General features: G+C 43.5%; 1 protein-coding gene across 2 annotated transcripts in view; it reads right to left on the bottom strand.

The window, feature by feature from the left end:
• The window catches only part of LOC126092190 (GDNF-inducible zinc finger protein 1-like), an 85,364-nt gene that overhangs the window by 23,255 nt on the left and 38,547 nt on the right, over positions 1 to 23,562 (bottom strand). The window lies entirely within an intron of this gene.

Here is a 23,562-nt window from a genome sequence, read left to right as displayed (position 1 = left end):
ACTTTAAATGCTCAAGAAGTTCAAAATTTGAAGGGTGCCCAAGAAGCAATTGAAAGACATGTGTTCCACATTATCAGAAGTGACAGAAAAACAGACAAATGGATAAGAGAAAAGGCAGGAATTAAAGATTGATAGTGGCTGTTACAAAACTGGAATGGATATGGGCCAGGAAACCAGCAAGGCAAAATGATGGAGATGCATTAAGGAGTTTCTGTGTTTGATTCCTCATGATATGAAAACAGGCTATAGGATGATGTAACTGAATATGGATTGATGGCATAAAGAAAACACCCAGGGCACACTTTGACGCAAAAAGCGAAAACATCATAATGTATGGGAAAATCTGGATAAGGCCTATATCCAGTGGTCGGGGACGACAGATGATGGGTCCCTGCTACAAAGAGATATTTAAAACGCAAACTTAAACTGAAGAAATACATTTTAAATATTGATGAATGGTGTATTTTTGTTCCTGCCGCAATACATGATGTTTTGTTCTGTTGTGTTTAAGGGCGCCAAAACAACTAAGGCCATACGCACCCATCTCAGAACCACAGAACACAAAGACAAAAAAGGAATGAAAAGTGACTACACATTAAGCCTAATCAATGGAAGGAAAGATGGCTAAAAAGACAGGGACTTTCTCTTGGAGAAAGGGCCATAGAGTATGCCATAGAGACAATGGAGGTCCTGAACTAAAGATTAAATGTCCTTCACCAGATTGTTATGACGGATAACAAGTAAAACATGGCCAACAGCCCACACTCATTCACTAAAACAGCTGATAATTCACATAAATTAGAATGTAAGCAGTTGAAAAAAGGGCATTCCATCAGGAAATGGCAAAGCATCAAAGGTTGATGACGATGGGCACAAATTGGTGGGGGTTACCACTTAACAAATGGAGATGGCTAAACAAATAGTGCCCAATACGCAACCTGGCTAAAATGATCTCCACGGAGCCAGAGGGTTTAATTTCCTGGAACTTATTCCCATGAAGGGAAGTCCAGTCGTGATGCCAAGGTGACACAGAGATCATCAGAGGGAATGGAAGAACTAGCAGGCCGAGGTACGAAGACTGCAGCCTTGGCAGCAGCATCAGTGGCCTCGTTTCCCATCAGACTGACGTGACCAGGGACCCACAGAAAAATCACAGTGGCTCCATTAAGAGTCTGCAAGTGAAAGCTTTCCTGGACCTGCTGCCTTAAGGGATGGATGGTGTACAGCACATAGAGGCTCTGAAGGGCACTGAGAGAGTTTGAGCAAATGACACAATCGAAAAGCCCGTGTTGCCAGATGTACTCAATGGCCTGACACAGGGCGAAGAACTCTGCTGTAAATACTGAGCAGTGCTCCGGAAGTCGATACCGAATATTGTCAGTGCCAATGACGAAGGCACACCCGACACCATGGTCAGCCCAAGAGCTACCAGTATACACAAAGGTACTATCATGAAGTTCTGTGTGAATGTCAATAGAGTGAGTCTGGAGTAGTGTCCTCAGGAAGTGAATGAAGTCCAAGGTGAACATAGGCAGCCACATGAAGCCAAGGTGGTGAAAGGTTCACCCCCATCAGGAAAGTGGCAGATAGTGTGAAGTTAAGCTGCTGGAGCAATAGCTGAAAGCAAATTCCAGTAGGTACAGAGAAGAGGTACGCACCCCATACAGTCAGTCAAAGAGTCATCAAAGAAGGAGGCACAGGATGGGTGGCCAGACAAACAGCACGCATATTCGCTAATGAGAGCATCGTATCAGTACGACGGTGTTAGTTCGGCAGCTTCTGTATACGGACTTTCAATCGGGCTAGTGTGAAAGGTTCCAGTGGCCCATACGGATGCCATGATGGTGGATCGTATTGAGACGGTGTAAGATCAATGGATGTGCAGATGCATAAACAAAACATGCATAGCCTAGCTTCAAAAGGACAAGGGGTTGGCACAAATGGAGGAGGTGGTCCAGTCTGCTCCTCATGAAGTACCGCTGAGGACACATACGACATTGAGTGACTGGGTACAGCAGGTGGTCAGGTAAGACACACTGGAGGACCAAGAAAGTTTCCTATTGATCATAGGCCTCAGGAATTTTGTAGTTTCAATGAACGGAAAAGCAACAGACCCAAGATGTAAAGACAGTGGAAGAAACCCATTGTTCCATCAGAAATGCATACAAACGGTTCTGTCAGTGGAAAAGTGAAAGCCACTGCCGATGCTCCACGAGTAAAGATGATTGAGACAATGTCGGAGATGCCACTCGAGGAGACAAGTCCAAGGAGAATGGCAATAGATGGCAAAATTGTCAACTAAAAGAGAGCCGGAGATGCCCGGTGGGAGACAGGCCATAATAGCGTTAATGGCGATAACAAAGACGGACCTGTGGCACACCGTGTCCAACAAGGCAGAACCCACACGTACCTTGAAAAATCTGTCTTCTAAAAATTCCTGAAGTAAATGGGGCAGGTGGTCTCGGAAACTCCACATGTAGAGAGTACTGAGGACATCAGTCCTCCATCAAATGCCGCACACTTTCTCCAAACCTGGCCACAGTCTGGTATTTCCACAGAAAACTGTTCATGACACAGATTGACAAAGTGACTCGATGATCAGCTGCAGAAGGTCACACTCGAAATCCACATCAGTAAATTGTTAGGCTCGAGCCACCATACCAGCTGGGCACGAATCATACATTCCATCACCTTGCAAAAACGGCTGGCGAGAGAAATGTGACGATAACTACAAGGAAGGTATTTGTCCTTACCAGGCCTAGGTATGGGTATGACAGTGGCTTCAGGCCAGTGTCTGGAAAATGTGCCCTCTGCCCACATCTACATCTACATCTACATTTATACTCCGCAAGCCACCCAAGGGTGTGTGGCGGAGGGCACTTTATGTGCCACTGTCATTACCTCCCTTTCCTGTTCCAGTCGCGTATGGTTCGCGGGAAGAACGACTGTCTGAAAGCCTCTGTGCGCGCTCTAATCTCTCTAATTTTACATTCGTGATCTCCTCGGGAGGTATAAGTAGGGGGAAGCAATATATTCGATACCTCATCCAGAAACGCACCCTCTCGAAACCTGGCGAGCAAGCTACACCGCGATGCAGAGCACCTCTCTTGCAGAGTCTGCCACTGGAGTTTGTTAAACATCTCCGTAACGCTATCACGGTTACCAAATAACCCTGTGATGAAACGCGCCGCTCTTCTTTGGATCTTCTCTATCTCTTCCGTCAACCCGATCTGGTACGGATCCCACACTGATGAGCAATACTCAAGTATAGGTCGAACGAGTGTTTTGTAAGCCACCTCCTTTGTTGATGGACTTCATTTTCTAAGGACTCTCCCAATGAATCTCAACCTGGTACCCGCCTTACCAACAATTAATTTGATATGATCATTCCACTTCAAATCGTTCCGCACGCATACTCCCAGATATTTTACAGAAGTAACTGCTACCGGTGTTTGTTCCGCTATCATATAATCATACAATAAAGGATCCTTCTTTCTATGTATTCTCAATACATTACATTTGTCTATGTTAAGAGTCAGTTGCCACTCCCTGCACCAAGTGCCTATCCGCTGCAGATCTTCCTGCATTTCGCTACAATTTTCTAATGCTGCAACTTCTCTGTATACTACAGCATCATCCGCGAAAAGCCGCATGGAACTTCCGACACTATCTACTAGGTCATTTATATATATTGTGAAAAGCAATGGTCCCATAACACTCCCCTGTGGCACGCCAGAGGTTACTTTAACGTCTGTAGACGTCTCTCCGTTGAGAACAACATGCTGTGTTCTGTTTGCTAAAAACTCTTCAATCCAGCCACACAGCTGGTCTGATATTCCGTAGGCTCTTACTTTGTTTATCAGGCGACAGTGCGGAACTGTATCGAACGCCTTCCGGAAGTCAAGAAAAATAGCATCTACCTGGGAGCCTGTATCTAATATTTTCTGGGTCTCATGAACAAATAGAGCGAGTTGGGTCTCACACGATCGCTGTTTCCGGAATCCATGTTGATTCCTACATAGTAGATTCTGAGTTTCCAAAAACGACATGATACTCGAGCAAAAAACATGTTCTAAAATTCTACAACAGATCGACGTCAGAGATATAGGTCTATAGTTTTGCGCATCTGCTCGACGACCCTTCTTGAAGACTGGGACTACCTGTGCTCTTTTCCAATCATTTGGAACCTTCCGTTCCTCTAGAGACTTGCGGTACACGGCTGTTAGAAGGGGGGCAAGTTCTTTCGCGTACTCTGTGTAGAATCGAATTGGTATCCCGTCAGGTCCAGTGGACTTTCCTCTGTTGAGTGATTTCAGTTGCTTTTCTCTTCCTTGGACACTTATTTCGATGTCAGCCATTTTTTCGATTGTGCGAGGATTTAGAGAAAGAACTGCAGTGCGGTCTTCCTCTGTGAAACAGCTTTGGAAAAAGGTGTTTAGTATTTCAGCTTTACGCTTGTCATCCTCTGTTTCAATGCCATCATCATCGCGGAGTGTCTGGACATGCTGTTTCGAGCCACTTACTGATTTAACGTAAGACCAGAACTTCCTAGGATTTTCTGTCAAGTCGGTACCTAGTATTTTACTTTCGAATTCACTAAACGCTTCACGCATAGCCCTCCTTACGCTAACTTTGACATCGTTTAGCTTCTGTTTGTCTGAGAGGTTTTGGCTGCGTTTAAATTTAGAGTGAAGGTCTCTTTGCTTTCGCAGTAATTTCCTAACTTTGTTGTTGTACCACGGTGGGTTTTTCCTGTCCCTCACAGTTTTACTCGGCACGTACCTGTCTAAAACGCATTTTACGATTGCCTTGAACTTTTTCCATAAACACTCAACATTGTCAGTGTCGGAACATGTGATTGTACGAATGAAGGAGAAAGTACTTGCCCACAAAAGAAAGGTACTGCAGCAACATCTGAATGTGAACATCGTCTGGCCCTGGGGCTGAGGATGGGGATGAAGCCAGAGCACGATCTGGCTCCCTCATAGTAAAAGTGTCGTTGTAGCACTCAAGATACTGAGAAGAGAAGGGTATCGCCCGAGCCTCCTTCAATCATTTCTGATGGAGGAAGGCAGGGTGATAGTGCGTGGAGCTCAAAATCTCTGCAAAATAGCAGCCCAAGGTGTTGAAGATAGCAATAAGGTCCACAATGACATCATCTGCTATGGTCAGGCTGAAAATTGGAGGATCATGCTCCATAGAGCCATCGGAGGTAAGCCCACATGGCCGAAGAGGGAGTGGAACTGTTCAAAGAACTACTAAATCCAGCTAGATTTTTTTGCTATCCCAAAGAATGCAGTGACACTGTGCATGCAACTGTTTATATCAAATGCAGTTCACCATCGTAGGACAGTGGTTAAAAATGTGGAGAGCATGTCTCTGAACCGATTTGCATTGGGGCACGTCTCAGTTCACCAAGTGTCCAGGACACACAGCGGTAAAGATGAAGTGAGAGGAATGGGATGTTCTGCAACAGTAAGGATACGCTTGATATGGTATTCTACCTGTTCATCACAGTAGGGCAAATGTTGTTTGTCGAAGGTCGTGAGGAAGGAGTAAAGCCTCCAATTTGCCATGAAAGCTGCCATTTGGGTTTGCACGTATGTGCGGTAGGTGTCAGCAAACCAATAGCACATGGGAAATGGTCTCTCCAGTATGTGTCAGAAAGAATGGACCACTCGAGATGACGGGCAAGCTGGGCAGTGTAGAAGGAGAGGTCCAAATGGGAATAGGTGTGCGTGGAGTCTGAAAGGAACATGGGTGCTCCAGTGTTAAGACAGATGAGGTTGAGTTGATTGAGAAAGTCAGCCAACAGGGCATCTCTCACACAGGTTCCGGGAGAGCCCCAAAGGGGATGGTGAGCATTAAAGACACCGAGCAGCAAAAAGGGGTGAAGGAAATGCCCAACAAAATGGTTCAAATGACTCTGAGCACTATGGGACTTAACATCTGAGGTCATCAGTCCCCTAGTACTTAGAACTACTTAAACCTAACTAACCTAAGGACATCACACACATCCATGCCCGAGGCAGGATTCGAACCTGCGACTGTAACAGTCGCGCAGTTCCAGACTGAAGTGCCTAGAACTGCTCGGCCACAGCAGCAGGCGAAATGCCCAACAACGTGGGCAAGTCTGCCCTGGTGACACCACAGGATGGAGGGATGTAAATAGTACAGAGGGAAAATGTGAAGTGAGCAAGGAAAATGCAGGCTGCAGCAGCTACCAACTGGGTGTTTAATTGAGATGGTTTGACTATGAAAGTTGTCACGGATGAGCAGCATGACTCCCCCATGATATGGAATACAGTCCTCAGGTGGAAGGTCAAAGCGGACTGGAAATAAATGCAAGAGGTCAAAGTGGGTGAGGACATAATTTTCTCTCCCGGAGGCAGAAAGAGGACACTACATTTCCAAGAAGAACCATAATTCCTCCTTATTGGATCTAAGGCCGGAAACATTCCATTGGAGGTGAGTGATGATAAGGAAAGGGGAGAGGGAAGAAAATGAAGGGTTGTCACTTCGGTAGCTGCCGAGTGCCAGCCTTCAAAGACTCTCTGCAATAGGATGCAGAGGCTAAAGGATCCTGCTCAATGAGATCTATAGAGGCATCGGCATTCTCCCTCAGTCAGTCTGCAGAATACAGGGCAGAAAAACAGTTGGCTATGCACACCAGCGACACAGAGGTCGGCCAGGTGAGGGTATAATGTGGCTACACCATTGAAGAGGATCTCCCAGTCAGCGAAGGAGAAGATTGTTTGCCTTTGTTGGATTTCTTGGAGCCTTTGTGATTGTCAAATGATGATTCAGATGTTTGTTGGCTTCGTGTGGATATTTCTTCTGTCCTTTCTGGCCTGCCGGTTGTGCAGCAGGTTATTTCACGGCTCAAGTTGAGAATTTGATGGCTTGTTGCACAGCGGGGGGAGAAGGAGACACTGTCAAATTTACATCAGTGGTGCTGAATCTGAGGTCACATATCTGCATGGCTACGTCCTTCGTGGGGCAAGATGTAACAAGAACAGTACTGCTAGTGCCAGACGGTAAAATGCAAGGTTTCTGACTAGCCAACAACTTGCGAGCGACAGGGAAAGGCACTTTCTCCTTCACCCAGACCTCCTGGATGGCCCACTCATTGAGATACATGGGACAATCATGGGAGGAGGCATGGTCACCATTGCAATTGATACAGCGGGGAGAAGAAGGCGGAAAATCGCCTTCGTGTGGATCCATACCACAGGTTAAACTTTTGGCCAGGTGTCAACAGGGCATTCGAGTGTGGCTGTAAGAATGACATTGGTAGCACCACATTAGGTTCGGAATGTAAGTTAAATTTCTGCCTCTGTCAGACCATTGAGCAGCCTAGTGTGATATCACCATGAGAACACTTTAGCATTCAATGGACCTCGAGATGAACAGAATAGATGTGAAGGAGTGAAGCTGCAAGGAGTTGCTGCACTTGAGAATCATAGGTAGTCTCCAAAAGCAAAGTGCCATTGTGTAAACGGGAGCAGGATTTCACAGGGCCAGCAATTGCATCAACACATTTCTGAATGATAAACAGATTAACCATAGCAAAGGGCTGACCACTTTCAGTACATGGTACCAAGAGTACAGCTGGGAGGTTCTTTGAATTGTTAGTCTCATTCCATTTACGTTTAGTAGAGGTCAACTGACAAGAAAATGTTTGGGTCATTGCAAGAAAATGCCCCATGTTATCCAGAGTCTCTAGAGACAGGATGCTCCTTCCAACTGGAGGACACCCCCCCCCCTCTCAGATGATTCTTTGGTCACCCAATTCACACCTCCCAAACACCTGACAGAGGTACCAGTTGGGGCAATTTGGGAAGGTAACAGCTCAGGCAATCACCCCTCTCTGTGCCTGGCCAGTACCAGAGTGCACGTGCAAACCCTACCTGTCAACCAGGGGCTGGTAATTACACATTACCCAGTCACCTGTTACACGTCAGACACATGAGCAGCCCTTCAGGAATGCACAGGGAGGAAGAATCTCAATTGCTGAAGTGGGGGAACGTAGGAGGAGGGGAATGAGGAAAGAATAAAGGAACAAAAAACAGTGGGTTACTGTTCTGATGTCAGGCTACTGAAAATGCAAAACACATCACCAAAAATATCCCAGACATGTTCTCCAAGGGACAGGAAAAAAAAATAGCAAGAGGCTAGACATCCACCACAGAAGGGGAAAGATGCTGCAAAGGCCGGGGCCCGGTGATAGCCAAGCACAAACTCACCAAAGAGTCATGAGCCATTTGGTGGGAGCAATACATGATGGTGGCACATTTGATTTGGTGTATATGTGTGGGTATAGGGTGGGGGGTGCAACCAATTTCACATATTCTTTAATGCAGAGACCAGTATCGATGATTGCGGTGCTTTAGTAAATACTGCAAGACTCTGCTGTATGTGTTTTGTGCCCACCACCAACTGTGTCAGCTAATTGTGTTGTTCCTTCAGTTCTTTATATTTCTCCATCCTCCCAACTATCGCCCACTATCTTCCCTTTTGCCCAAGTTTTCCTCATTTATGTTTCTGTACATGCTGGCTTTTTTGTTACATCTAATGTGCTACATACCCTCCATGTCATTTCTAAGCCTTTGGTTTTCATATTTATACCGAGACAGGCCTCCGGTTATTGCTTTCTGTTTTACACTTTTTTTTACTATGCTTTTTTTTAAACGGGGGTCTCGGACGCGTTCTTACTCAAACCCTGACCACTTCAAACTCGTTCCTCTCCTTAGGCAGATGGAATAACTTTCAATTTGGAAAGTTAACATTTGCTGGTATATATATGTGTCAAGTAGATGCATTTTTAATCTTTGCTCCACTATGTCATCAATTTGGAGATTCTGTTATAAAGAATAATTTGAGAGTTCATAGACTATAAGAGCAATCTGTCAGCACAAACGTACAGTTAGATATTTACCCCTTGCAGAAAAAGCCAAAATTAAAAGTGCACAGGTAATTTACATCACACATAGTATAAAGGGTGTACCATAATTAATAGCATAAATGCATACAGTTGAAAGCACACAATATTAGAAGCAAAAAATTCTCAGTAAATACAAGTGCACAAGTGGACTGTTTGTAAGATAATTTCAACTTTGTGGTTACCAGCCACTACTAATGTGATTCTGTGCAAACACTGCATGCCAGTCTGTGGTGTGGTCTTTATTCTCATTTTCAAGATGTGGAGTTGCAAACAGAATGGCTACAATAGTGTAATATACAGCCAGAGAACCACTCCTGGCATTTATTTGTAGAGCATCAGTTGTGTTATATTAGTGTTGATGGCAACAAGAAACATTACAATAACAAGGAATATATGGCTATGCAATTTACGTATGGTAATGCACGGGAGGCTGCACACTTTTACCGAGAAGCTTATGCCCCCGAAAGACACCCCGAGAGTCGAACATTTACAAGAGTGCAGCAATATCTCCAAGAAACTGGAAGCTTTGGACATGCTGTGAGAATGAGTAGGTCTGAATGAATTACACATATGCTTGAAAACGTGGGCTGGAAACAGTGAAGCAGTCTCCACAAGGAGACCTCCAACACAGTAGTGTTTGTAGGCTAATGCTTCACAAGGCAATATAACCTTACCACCTCCAATAAGTTGAGTTTCTTAGGCGGACTTTGGTCCTAGACTAATGTTCTGACAGTAACATTTTATTTACCAATTAAGCAGGATTCACTCATCATGGTCTGTTTAATTATCACAATTCTCACGTTTGGAGTCATCTAGGTTCCAACGTACATGCTGTGCACAAGTCTGCACGTCACTGACATTACTCAGTGAATGTGTGGTTACTAGGAGATTTTCGTATTGGGCTGTACTTGTGTTCAGTGGATGAAATTATCATTGGTTTCTGTGGCATCATCTTACAGGATTGCTTGTTCTCTTACAGCAGTGCCAGAGGATGTGGTACACACACCGAGCACTGACACATTTTGCTGCTACAGTGAGATGACATCTAATGTGTCAATAGGGCCAAAGATAGACTGGCCGAGGAGGATCTGTTCTGTAGCCCCCAGTACAGCCTGATATGAACCCCACAGATTTCTGTGCTTCGGACCACCTTAAAGGTGTTGTGTTCGCCATTCCAGTTAACATGATTCAAGTGTTGGAATAGAGATTTGTAAATGCTTGCCATAATTTCAAAATGATCCAGACACGCTTGAAAGGATTCGAAACTCATTGTGGCAATGGGAATTGTCCTGCATCTGAGTACAAGGATGACATTTTTACATTCACGTAACTGGTGTTGCATTCATTCAAAATATGCACTACTGCCAAAGTATCTCTAATAACATTTGTTAATGTTGTACATTATTGTAACCTTTTCCTAACTGGTATGACGTTCACACAGAATAGAATCAGCGGTGGCCAGTAATGACAAAGTTGCAATTATTTCAAAAATAGTTCGTTTGCACACCTATATTTTTTGCTTCTAGTACCATGTATTTTCAACTGTACACATTTTTGCCATTCATTATTATACAACATGCATATTTGGCATCGTACAGAAAGATGCAAAGCTATAGTGTAATAAACGGAAGTGTAAAAAAAAAATAATCGGCCAAAACCATTGACTGTTGCTTTTACTTATAACAGTTTATAAAGGAAAGGCATGAAGGTATTAACTGCAACTTGTCTCTTTGTAAGAACAATGAATTGTGAAACAATACATGGGCTATTAAAGGTGGACGAAGGGGAATATCCTCATCAAGCATAGTCAATGGTATTCATTTATGGAATTATCACATATTTAGATGGGAATCCAAATAGGTGGTCAGGACTCCCCACCCTCTCAAAAAATTATTTTAGTAAAAGTATTTATATTTTTCACTTTCCGAGATGACTTTTGTTGAAAATTACAAGTATTGTGTAACACACACCAGGATACTCAGCTGCATCCTGCAGAAAATACACCAGCCAGGTAGAAGTGTCCATGTACGGGCTGACTGCATCTGCCACCAATGAGCCTGACACCATCCACGAGTCCACAGGCAAAATTGGCAAATGACAGGAAGCTGAGGAGAAAACGAGAGAAAGACTGACTTCCCTAATGCGGGCAGCGACAGCCGATTCATAGTCTGGCGCTTTTCCACTGAGTCACATGTTGTGTAAATCAAGTTGTTAGAATTTCTAGCGGCTATAGCTTTTAAATCAATTGCCTAATGCATTTACTTTACGAGTGTCACTCCAAACGAAATGCAAACTATTTTTGTAAAAATACAGTTTTCATTCTGCATGTGTGAAAGTTTTACAGTGTGTAGATACATCCTTCCCACTTGCTTTCAAACTTAGTTTAACCTGTTCCTGTGAGCGGCGCTGTCACAGCTTGTCTTCAAGATGGCTGCTACACTTGACATTCGTCAGAAGCAACGTGCTGTCATAGAATTCCTGTGTTGTGAAAACAAGACAGTGGGAAACATCCATAAGAGGTTGAAAAAGGTGTATGGAGATGCTGCTGTCGATCGCAGTACAGTTAATCGGTGGGCAAGCAGGTTACGTGGTGAAAGCAGGCACAGCAATATTGAGGATTGTCCTCGCAGCGGCAGGCCTCGTACTGCACACACTCCAGAGAATGTGCAGAGAGTTAACGAATTGGTGACTGCTGACTGATGCATATGTGACGACACTGAAGAAACTTCAAGCTCGGCTGAGTCGTGTTTGACCATATCGGCAAAAGCAGGGTGTTTTGCTGTTGCACGACAATGCACGGCCACAGGTCAGTCAAAAAACCATGGAAGCGATCACAAAACTCGGATGGACAACACTGAAACGCCCGCCTTACAGCCTTAACCTGGCTCAATGTGACTATCATCTTTCTGGGAAACTGAAAGACTCTCTTCGTGGAACAAGGTTTGAAGATGATGACTCCCTTGTGCACGCTGCCAAACAGTGGCTCCAATAGGTTGGTCCAGAATTTTACCGTGCGGGTATACAGGCGCTGATTCCAAGATGGCATAAGGCAGTTGAAGGGGTGGAAATTATGTGGAGAAATGAAAATATTGTTCCTAAAGGATGTATCTACACACTGTAAAACTTTCAAACATGTAGAATAAAAGATGGATTTAAAAAAAAAATGGTGTGCATTTCTTTTGGAGTGACACTTGTAGAACAACTGTGTCATGTTGAAAGTTGGAGTAATAGCAAATTATAATCTGGCACAGTGGGGGCAGGGGGGAGGGGGGGGCATAAGACACGGAAACAATCTCCCTACCCACACCGTCCTCTCAGAACTGAACCCTGCATCCGCACCTGCACACAGTAGAACATACGTTGTTTGCTGTGATACATAGTCATTCATCAATAACATTGCCCAGTTTGTTGCAATCATTAATAAAAAGTATACTTTGCTTATTAATGCTATGATGAGATTCAATGTGAAGTTATTATTCGTGAATGTGCCGAGAAGGAGACCACAAGCATTTTATGCAAATCCCTGGCACCGGCACCTGACACCTATGAAATACTGATGATTGTGGTGACCCGTTTCATGTGGATAGCAAGCTCTACGAACAGCTAGAGGAGGACACTTTGGGCAGTCTGTTAGTTGACAGTTCATTCGTAGAGAATTCTGAAAGAGAGACATGGTAACTCGTAAACGTAAGGTGTGTTACAGGTACGTCAATGACACACACAAATGCGACTCACACACACATGACTGCAGTCTCAGGCAACTGAGACTCAGTTGCCTGAGACTGCAGTCGTGTGTGTGTGTGTGTGTGTGTGTGTGTGTGTGTGTGTGTGTGTGTGTGTGTGTGTCATCTAATTTTGTCAAAGGCCTTACTGGCCAAAAGCTTTATTTGTGACAGTCTTTTTGTTGTGCCTATCTGTGACTCTGCATCTCAGCTATATGGTGAGTAGGAACTTCCCTTTTCACAATATTATTTCTATATATTACACTTATTTACTTCCAGGATCAATTGTAGCTCCCTGCACCAATCATCAATTCTCTGCAAGTCTTCTGGCATTGCAAACTTCCTGTAGACATCAGCATCATCTGCTTGTGGTGGTATGCACAACTGCCCATTTTGAGATGTGGTGCAGTTGAAGCAATATAAAAATGTATTCACACTTTTCAAATGCTCAGGTAAGCTTTAAAATAACGTTTTCAGAAGTCTAGCCTAGTCACCACAGCATCACCTGCATACGCATTCAATATACACTCCTGGAAATGGAAAAAAGAACACATTGACACCGGTGTGTCAGACCCACCATACTTGCTCCGGACACTGCGAGAGGGCTGTACAAGCAATGATCACACGCACGGCACAGCGGACACACCAGGAACCGCGGTGTTGGCCGTCGAATGGCGCTAGCTGCGCAGCATTTGTGCACCGCCACTGCCAGTGTCAGCCAGTTTGCCGTGGCATACGGAGCTCCATCGCAGTCTTTAACACTGGTAGCATGCCGCGACAGCGTGGACGTGAACCATATGTGCAGTTGACGGACTTTGAGCGAGGGCGTATAGTGGGCATGCGGGAGGCCGGGTGGACGTACCGCCGAATTGCTCAACACGTAGGGCGTGAGGTCTCCACAGTACATCGATGTTGTCGCCAGTGGTCGGCAGAAGGTGCACGTGCCCGTCGACCTGGGACACCGGACCGCAGCGACGCACGGATGCACGCCAAGACCGTAGGATCCTACGCAGTGCCGTAGGGGACCACACCGCCACATCCCAGCAAATTAGGGACACTGTTGCTCCTGGGGTATCTGCGAGGACCATTCGCAACCGTCTCCATGAAGCTGGGCTACGGTCCCGCACACCGTTAGGCCGTCTTCCGCTCACGCCCCAACATCGTGCAGCCCGCCTCCAGTGGTGTCGCGACAGGCGTGAATGGAGGGACGAATGGAGACGTGTCGTCTTCAGCGATGAGAGTCGCTTCTGCCTTGGTGCCAATGATGGTCGTATGCGTGTTTGGCGCCGTGCAGGTGAGCGCCACAATCAGGACTGCATACGACCGAGGCACACAGGGCCAACATCCGGCATCATGGTGTGGGGAGCGATCTCCTACACTGGCCGTACACCACTGGTGACCGTCGAGGGGACACTGAATAGTGCACGGTACATCCAAACCGTCATCGAACCCATCGTTCTACCATTCCTAGACCGGCAAGCGAACTTGCTGTTCCAACAGGACAATGCACGTCCGCATGTATCCCGTGCCACCCAACGTGCTCTAGAAGGTGTAAGTCAACTACCCTGGCCAGCAAGATCTCCGGATCTGTCCCCCATTGAGCATGTTTGGGACTGGATGAAGCGTCGTCTCACGTGGTCTGCACGTCCAGCACGAACGTTGGTCCAACTGAGGCGCCAGGTGGAAATGGCATGGCAAGCCGTTCCACAGGACTACATCCAGCATCTCTACGATCGTCTCCATGGGAGAATAGCAGCCTGCATTGCTGCGAAAGGTGGATATACACTGTACTAGTGCTGACATTGTGCATGCTCTGTTGCCTGTGTCTATGTGCCTGTGGTTCTGTCAGTGTGATCATGTGATGTATCTGACCCCAGGAATGTGTCAATAAAGTTTCCCCTTCCTGGGACAATGAATTCACGGTGTTCTTATTTCAATTTCCAGGAGTGTATGTTGCACACATCTCCTCCTCCCCCCTCCCTGTGTCCACCTCTTCCTTCCTTGATCTCTCTGCCCGCCTCATCTTCCCAGCTCCATCTGTCCCATCTCCTCCTCCTCACTCTCTCTGTCTCTACATCTCCTCTTACCCCTCTTTGTCCACTTCCTCTGCCTCTTCTCTCTGATTGCATCTCCTCCTCCCCCTCTCTCTGTCCATCTCATCCTATTCCCCTCTGGCTTTCCACCCCCTCTCTCTGTCCACTTCACCCCCCCCCCCCCCACCTTTTCTTGCCCATATCTGCACTGCTACGCAATCTAGAGGGTTGTAACCCCCCCCCCCCCCCCCCCAGTGCTGATTCTCATATAGCAAGCAGTGCAGCATTTCATTGAAATCGCTCCAGTAGTTTAGGAGGAGGTGGTGGCTCTCTCTCTCTCTCTCTCTCTCTCTCTCTCTCTCTCTCTCCCCCCCCCCCTCTCCCTCTCCCTCTCTTGCTCCCCCCTTTTTGTTCATTTCCTTTCTCTGACCATTTCCTCCTCCCCTCTCTCTTCCCATTTCCGCCTCCCTCTTTTTCTTTTCCACCTGCCCACTATCCCTCATGCACCCCCTCTCCTCCATTCTCTCTGTCCATCCCCTCCTCTATCCATCTCAATTTTTCACCAGCCGTTCCCACTGGCACCCCAATACAGTTCAGGAAAGCAGGCTGATATTACTCCAATATAGCACAACTGTCATGCATGACAGACTACATGCCAGGGTCTGGAAACCAGTTGCTTGCCCATGACATGTAGGTTGCTCTGCAAAGCAGGTTGATTTGCCTGGCCAATTATGTTCCCACACAACATGCCTGTCGTGTAGGGCAGCCTATACAACAGGGACTGGAAAAAAACATGTTTCTGCCCATATCTCCAACCCTATTGGAACTAGTTGGTTAGAAACCCCATAATGCTGATATTCATGAGGCTTGATGTTTCTGTGCCAGATTTGGTTGAAATCAATCCAGGGTTTGGGAGGAGATCCCAGACACACATACATACATTCTACTTTATGACAGATACAAAAATCACACACTGATAACCTATTTTTAATTAGACTGCATTCTTATTAGTTACAATTAGATTTTACTGAGTAGCTTTGTTACAACTAGAATTTACTGCTGGTCAAAAGTGAATGTCATTCTAAACTGGTTTTAACTTCACAAAACATATTTTGGCAAAAATGATTCAGTTAAAACTGTTTTGACCCTTACACATGACGCAATAGAGTTAATTGTGATTGATCAAGTGATGTCCCCTGATTCGGGTGGGATAAGTTGATCGAAAAGCAGCCCCCCTGGGCACATCTGTCCAGCACACACGGATCGACTGATATGTATTTCTCACGGCGGGTGTAAATCAGGAAATGCGATAGAAAGAAGCATTTTTAAGATGGATATTGCAGATTGGTGAACACAAAAAGTAAAACCTCTACAATAGGATTACAAATGAAACTTAGTGATACATTAGTCAACAAAACTGAAGCTCAATTAACTGAAAGAGAGAGAGACAGAAACAGTTCAGGAAATTAAATCAGTCCAGAGTTATTAATATTTATGCATTGCTAAAGTTAGTGATGTAAGAAAAGGCTACGAAGTACTACTTACACGTAGACAAAATTTTGGATGTTACTGAAGCAGCTCATATGGCTGTTGATCACAGAGGCCAAGACAAACTAAAAACTGAAACTTCAATAAAATATGTGAACATTACAATAGAGATGATAAATATTTGAGTGTCTGTGTGTGAAATCTGTAAGGGTAAAATGAAGATGAAGAAAAGGAACTTGTTTTGAAACCTATGCTTCGTTTAGAAATGAACAGTCTTTGACAAGTTAATCGAAACAACATGCAAATGCACGAAGATAACAGATATAAGTATATAATGCTATATGAGTACCACATGATAAAATTTGTTACCATGCACTGCAAAGCACAAGAGCCATGGAAGTGGCATGTCAATTAACAGGTATATTTTCATGTTTGGTGCTCCTTGCCACTCTGATGGTACCAAAGAATTTGTTAATTCTGTCACAAATGGTCTGGCTTCATTTTGGCACTGCTGTAAACTGGTTCGTGAAACACCAAGGCACAGCCGAAGTCAAAGTCCTGTTGAACGCGCTAACCAAGGCATAGAAAAAGTTTTGGCTTTATGGATGCAAGATGACAATACCATAAATTGGTCAAACAGCCTTTCTTTTGTACAGTTTGTGGAAAATCTGGCACTTCATTTTGGTATCAAGCAATCACCGTATAAAGTCATGTTTGGTACAGACCTGTGAACTTATGACTTGTCTCTAGATGTTATTAAGGAAATATGAGATGATTTTGACAGAGTCTTTAAGTAAAATTATTGTGATAGTTGAAGCAAATGATATAGATATATTACATAACTCGAAAGAGGTAATGGCTTTAACAGTGGTCAGCTGCAGTCAGTGAACAAGACCCAGAAGCCATATCTAGTACAAGTGCAGACACTTAAATAATTGCAGATAGTAATACAGAACTAGAAGCTGTAGCTAGTGCAAACTGACAGTCCCAGATAACAGTAGCTAGACAAGACACTCATGAAAACGCGACAAACAGACCAAGAGAATAAAACAGGCTTTGGATTCAATACACATACCTATAGAAATCAGTAGTAATACAATTATAGCAATTCCTAATGTCGATAGAGGAAAAAGAGATCTTTGCAATATTATAGGAGTTGTTCTTCTAAAGGATGAACATGGTCTCCACAAGACTGGAACAAAATATGGAATGCTTGACAAAATGGACTGTACTGTTGAACTGATTTTAATAATAAGGGCAGAATGTTGTTACTAACAGTTTCAGTGGCTCATTAGTACAAAGCACTATTTAATGTTGCTAATATGCAGGTAATTCATTAATGTTTGAAGGTTTAATATTTTTACTGTAATACACGTAGACTGCAGAATCACCTATTAAATTCCTAATCACTTGTTAAGTAAGCTAACTATACGTGTTTCTTCAGGTGCGAATTCGGTGTGTCCAAAAAAAAATTATTACTTTTAGAAGAAGTGCCAGAGACAAATTTCTCTTCAAGAACTGTTGTCAAGACAGCAGCCTTAGGAACAGGACAAGGATTTGTTTGCTGTGTGTACAAGCAGGCATATATGTTAAAAAGATACTTTTGTAAGGAAAAAAAGGCAACCTGTACAACTCAAAACTTACTTGTTCCCTTTTTTATTAAGACTGAAGCTACTTTCATTATACATATCAGATTAATTCACATATTTTTAATGTACGATTATTTTCATTTCACATTTTTTAATTACTGCTGCCGACAATGCTCTGTAAACAGTACATTTTTTTTGTTTTTTAATTCCAGTCAACATGTAATTGGTTTTGATTGAATTGTTTCCCCCAAACAAGTTTCTCAAGCTAATGTGCCAGTTTCGTCTAACTTTCAAAGTTAAAACTGGGTTCATCTAAAATTCAAACATTTATAGGGGTATGTTCTAGTTATATATAGGAAATTATAACAAAGGCATTCAGTATAAACTAGTTTTAACTAGAGAAAACACATTCTAACTAAAAATCAGTTTTAACTGCAACATATGTAATGGCCCTGTAATGCTCTTTTTGGGTACTCCCAAAATTACCATTCACACCTCTTGATTTTGTCTTGTTAAGAATTAAGAAGAACACACTGAGTTCTCTCTCCTAGGATGTCCTGAATCCTGTCACAAATCTTGTCCGCTACTCAACAGGCTCATATTTTGTTCACTAAGTGACGATGTGAAACACTATTGAATGCCTTCCTAAGTTTCAGGAACATTACGTCAACTTAGATGTCTTTGCCTATGGTCCTCTGAACATCATGGATAAACAGTGTGAGCTGAGTTTCACAAGATTACTGTTTACAGAAGTCATATTGGTTTTTATAGAGCACATTTTCAGTCTCCAGAAATATCATAATGCATGAGCACAGAAAATGTCACATAACAATATAATGAAAAGGATAATTGTTGCTCATCGTATAGTGGAGATGCCGAGTCACAGAAAGGCACAACAAAAGACTGTCGGAAAGCTTGTAGCTTTCGGCCAACGAGGCTTTGTCGAAAGTAGACAACGTACACACACGCACACACTCGTGCAAACACAACTCAAACACACGTATGACCACGGTCTCTGGCAGCTATATCACTGCAAGCAGGAGGGCATTATGGGAGAAGCAACTGTCTGAGGGTAAGGAGGAGATTGGGGTGGGGAGGGGGAGGGATAGCAGGGTAAGGGTCGGGGATGGTAAAGTGCTGCTGGGAGTGTGCAGGGATAAGGTGGAGAGTGGGGGCAGCTACATACAGCTGGGAGGTTATACGGAGAGCGGGGTTTGCAGAAAAGGAGAGACTGTGGTGGAGTAGAGGGCTGTGTAGGTACTGGGAATAGGAGCAGGGAAGGGGCTAGATGGATAAGACAATCACTAATGAAGGTTGATGCCAGGAGGATTAGGGGAATGTAGGATATATTGCAGGGAGAAAACTCACCTGCGTAATTCAGAAAAGCGAGTGTTGGTGGTAAGGCTCCAAATGGCACAGGCTGTGAAACAGTCATTGGAATGGAGAGTGTCATGTTGGGCAGTGTGTTCAGCAGCAGGGTAGTCCAGCTGATTCTCGGCCACAGTTTGTTGGCAGCCAATCGTGCAGACAGACAGCTTGTCGGTTGTCATGCCCATTTAGAATGCAGCGCAGTGGTTGCAGCTCGGCTCGTAGATCACAACTGTTTTCACAGGTCGCCCTGCCTTTGACAGGGTAGGTGATGTACTTGACAGGACTGTGGTAGACAGTGGTGGGAGGCTATATGGGACATGTCTTCTATCTAGGTCTACTACAGGAATATGAGAGACGAGGCAAAGCCCCGGGAACGGGGGTTCCAGTTATTCAACACTTCCCGAGGCCCCCACCTACCAGCCAGAGAGGAGTGTTCACCTCGTGACTCAGTATCAACCAGGACTGGACCAACTGAATTACATTCTATGCAAATTTTTTTACTATCTCTCGTGTCCTGAAATGAAAAAATTTCCTACCCACTGTCCTTCCCACAGTGGTATTTCTGCCACCCTCCAAACCTTCGCAATATCCTCTTCCATCCCTACACAACCCCTGCTCCCAGGCCCTTGCCTCATGGTTCATATCCCTGTTATAGACCTAGATGCAAGACATGTACCATACATCGTCCCAACACCACCTACTCCTCCTCTCACAAACATCACATATCCCATCAAAGGCAGGGTGACCTGTGAAACCAGTCATGTGATCTACAAGCTAGGCTGCAATGAATGTGCTGCATTCTAAGTGGGCACGACAACCAATAAGCTGTTTGTCTGCACGAACGGCCACAGTTTGTCGGACCACCCTGTTGCTGAGCATGCTGCCTACCGTGACATCCTTCATTTCAGTCACTGCTTCACGACTGTGTCATCTGGATCCTTCACACCGACACCAGATTTCTGAATTGCGCAGCTGGGAACTCTCCCTCCAATATATCCTACATTCCCATAACCCTCCTGGCCTCCACCTTCATTAGTCATTGTCCTCACCCATCTAGCCCCTCCCTTGTTCCCATTCCAGCACTACAAAGTCCTCTATTCCACCAACACAACCAGTCTCTTTACTTCTCTCCTTTTCTGCAAACCCCCCCTCCTCCTATGCCCTATCTTACCTTCCGACTGCTCCTAGCTGCCCCACTCCCCAACTCGTCTCTGCACACTCCCAGCATCACTTTACTGTCCTTTCACAGAAGAGCTCCTGTAAGTTTGGAAGGTAGGAGATGAGGTACCGGCAGAATTGAAGCTGTAAGGACAGGTCATGAATCGTGCTTGGCTAGCTCAGATGGTAGAACACTTGCCCATGAAAGGCAAAGGTCCCTAGTTTGAGTCTCGGTCCAGCACACAGTTTTAATCTGCCAGAAAGTTTCATATCAGTGCACACTCCACGGCAGAGTGAAAATCTCACTCACTAAGTCTACTAACTTTCTGACAGTCTTTCTGTTGTGCCTTTTTGTGACTCAGCGTCTGCACTATATGGTGAGTAGCAGCTGTCCTTTTCATTATACTGTCACAGTCCATCCTGGATTTTCCATTGTTTGATTTTGAAAAATTGTTTTATGTCTGCAATATATGTCTATAATTGTGTGCACCTGTTTGATGACCCTTGTTGAAAACAGGAATGATGTGCTTTTTCCAGTTGTTTGGCACCTTTCATTATTCCAACTTCCAAAGGAAAGCTACTCATAGAAGGAGACCAAGTTCTTTTACATAATCTCTGTAGAATTTCTCAGGTATTTCATCCTGTCCAGATGACTTTCTGTTATTGAGCAGTTTTAGTCAGTATTCTATTCAGCAACCATTTATCTCAATTTCTGCATTTTGGTGTGACGACTGAAAGGAAGAACTGTATCATGATCCTCCATAGTGAAACAATTTTGGAATACTGACCTCTCTTTTTGGATTGATTATAGTCACTGAGCGACTGAGTAGATGATGTAAACCAGCATACTGATTTATGTAAGACCATAACTCCTTAGTCAGATCTAAGTCTCCTATTTACCTTCCCCACTACTGATTTCACATTGCTTCTTAATGTTACCCTTAAAAATTTTGACAATGTGACAGGCTACGGAAATTTACCAATGTAATCAGACACTACTGATTTCTTTGAGTTTGTTAGGAGCATTATCTTGCATTTATTTTTTACATTCAGTGAGCTATGTCACTTTGCTATAGGCAACGGCATGGTCAGCATACAATGAGTGTGCTGCGTTGTGTATATTTAGCACACTGGCAGTCTTATTTCATTTCTTTGTAACACACCTGATGTTCTTTGGCCAACCCTTCTGTTGAACGTTCACTGCTCAGTATAATAAACTGGGTTCTACAAGTTTAAAATTCCTTGAGCTAATGTCATATTTATGAAGATACTACATATGATCATACCTTGATTATCTGCCAACAATGTAGTACATGGTAAAACACCTTTCAGGAATCTACTAACATGGTATCCACTTTTTCATCTTCCAAGAATCCACAAACACAGTATCACTTTTCATCAGTGTCCAGTATTTACAATTTATCATGTGTGAGAAGAAGCAAACCTGTTCCAATTCATTGAAACAAGCTTCTTTTCCCTTTTTCATTGTGTGCTCTAGGATCCAAAACAGGTGGACATTAGATCTATTGGTACATGATTCTGTGGGATCCATTCTTTGATCCTCCTCCTAAAGAGAGTGACCTGCACACTCTTCCAGTTGTGTGGGATTTAATGCTGTACGAGAAAGTGCTAAGCAATATAAGTTTTTGAACAGGCTGATTCTGCAGAGAATAATGGGCAAATATACTGAGAAAGGAGTGAAAAAAAAAAGCCACATTTGCTGAAGAGGCATCTGTACCGTTGTCTGCTTTATGTAGTTTCTATATTCTCTATTCAGCAGTCTACAGAACTATGAAAATAAATGTATGGGGAGAGCATATGCTTTTCATCCAAGAATTCCTGACTGCTGGAAACAGTAAATTTCTGGAAGAATTATTTGTGTTATAAACACTATTTGGTTACTTATCAATAGTAAGTGATGTCATAAATGTACAGAGTCTAGCTGAAATTTCTTAATGCATTCCACAACTATGCTTCATATGTTCCAGTTAGATATTCTCTAATTCTTTTTTTTTTTTATGACTAACCTGATCTTGGCATTTGCAACCTTTCACTCTTCTCAGAAATTACATGTCAGTTGACTGTACTTTGCTTTTATCCCTCTTTATGGTAACCCCAGTTTCACTCCTGTACAGTAGAGATATCACAGCCATAGTTTTATAAAACTTGGTTTTTGTTTCCTCTCTGACTCTGTTCTGTAAGGTTCTAGTACTAGTGTCACATATATACTGAAACTGAAAGCTTGTTGTCTATATCTCTATTATGCTGATATCTTATTAGGCTTCCTAAGTAATTAACCATGTTAACATGTTTAATTATTCTGTCATTATAACAATTTTTGATTTGATTGGCTCAATTACTTTAAATGCCTTTACCTTCATTTTATTAATTGAGATTTCCATACTGTATTCTTTGCCCAGCGAGTGCAGCTCATGAGTTTATGTATGGCTTATTGTAACTGATTTTCACTGTCAGATACAAAAACATGACGGGCTGCAAAAAGACAAATGTTCATGATTCTGTACTGTGTTATCTGTAAACTTGAATGTACTTATTGTTTCCATCTTCTCAATATTTCAGCAATGTATATATTAAATCATGTTGGTGATAAACTGCCCCTTGTCTGATACTCTTATTCTATCAAATATAACATTCTTGCAACTATTTTTTTTTATTTTAGTGTCTGTGTACATATCTTCCAGAAACTTTATGATGTGTTTCGGATAATCTCATTTTTCTAGTGTGCTCCATAGCTTTTGACTATATACTGTACTGAAAGCGTTTATGTTATCTGTGAAGACTATATGCATGTCCATATTAAAATTGTGCCTTTTCTCTACTGTTTTATAATGCTTTCCACTGAAAATATGTACTATAATTGTACAACTGATTCATTCCATAACACAGTAAGAGGTCACAATTATGATCCACAGAAATTAACTAGCCAAGTGTTTCTCTTTTCCTCTGTCTGTGCTTTTTTCTGTGCAAATGGTTCATCACAAAATTTTAAAAGGCAATAGTGTTCTGTTTCCAGAGTGCAAACAGTTCTAACCCACACAAATTTTCTAACTGCTGTACACTGTTAAGAGGGTTATCTAAAAAAGGAAGGAGAAACAGAAAATAACTCTTTTTCACAGAACACCAACAATGAGCACAACCTCCAGATTCCTGCTTGCCTCCCATGGCCATTCAACAATGCTGCAATAAGCAAAGTGTCACTAAGACATACATACAATTCCTACCACTTGAAAAGTATG

This window comes from Schistocerca cancellata, chromosome 7 (assembly GCF_023864275.1).
Source record: "Schistocerca cancellata isolate TAMUIC-IGC-003103 chromosome 7, iqSchCanc2.1, whole genome shotgun sequence".
NCBI lineage: Eukaryota > Metazoa > Arthropoda > Insecta > Orthoptera > Acrididae > Schistocerca > Schistocerca cancellata.
The sequence above is the reverse complement of the archived record's forward strand: the minus strand, read 5'-3'. Positions and strand labels throughout refer to the sequence as shown.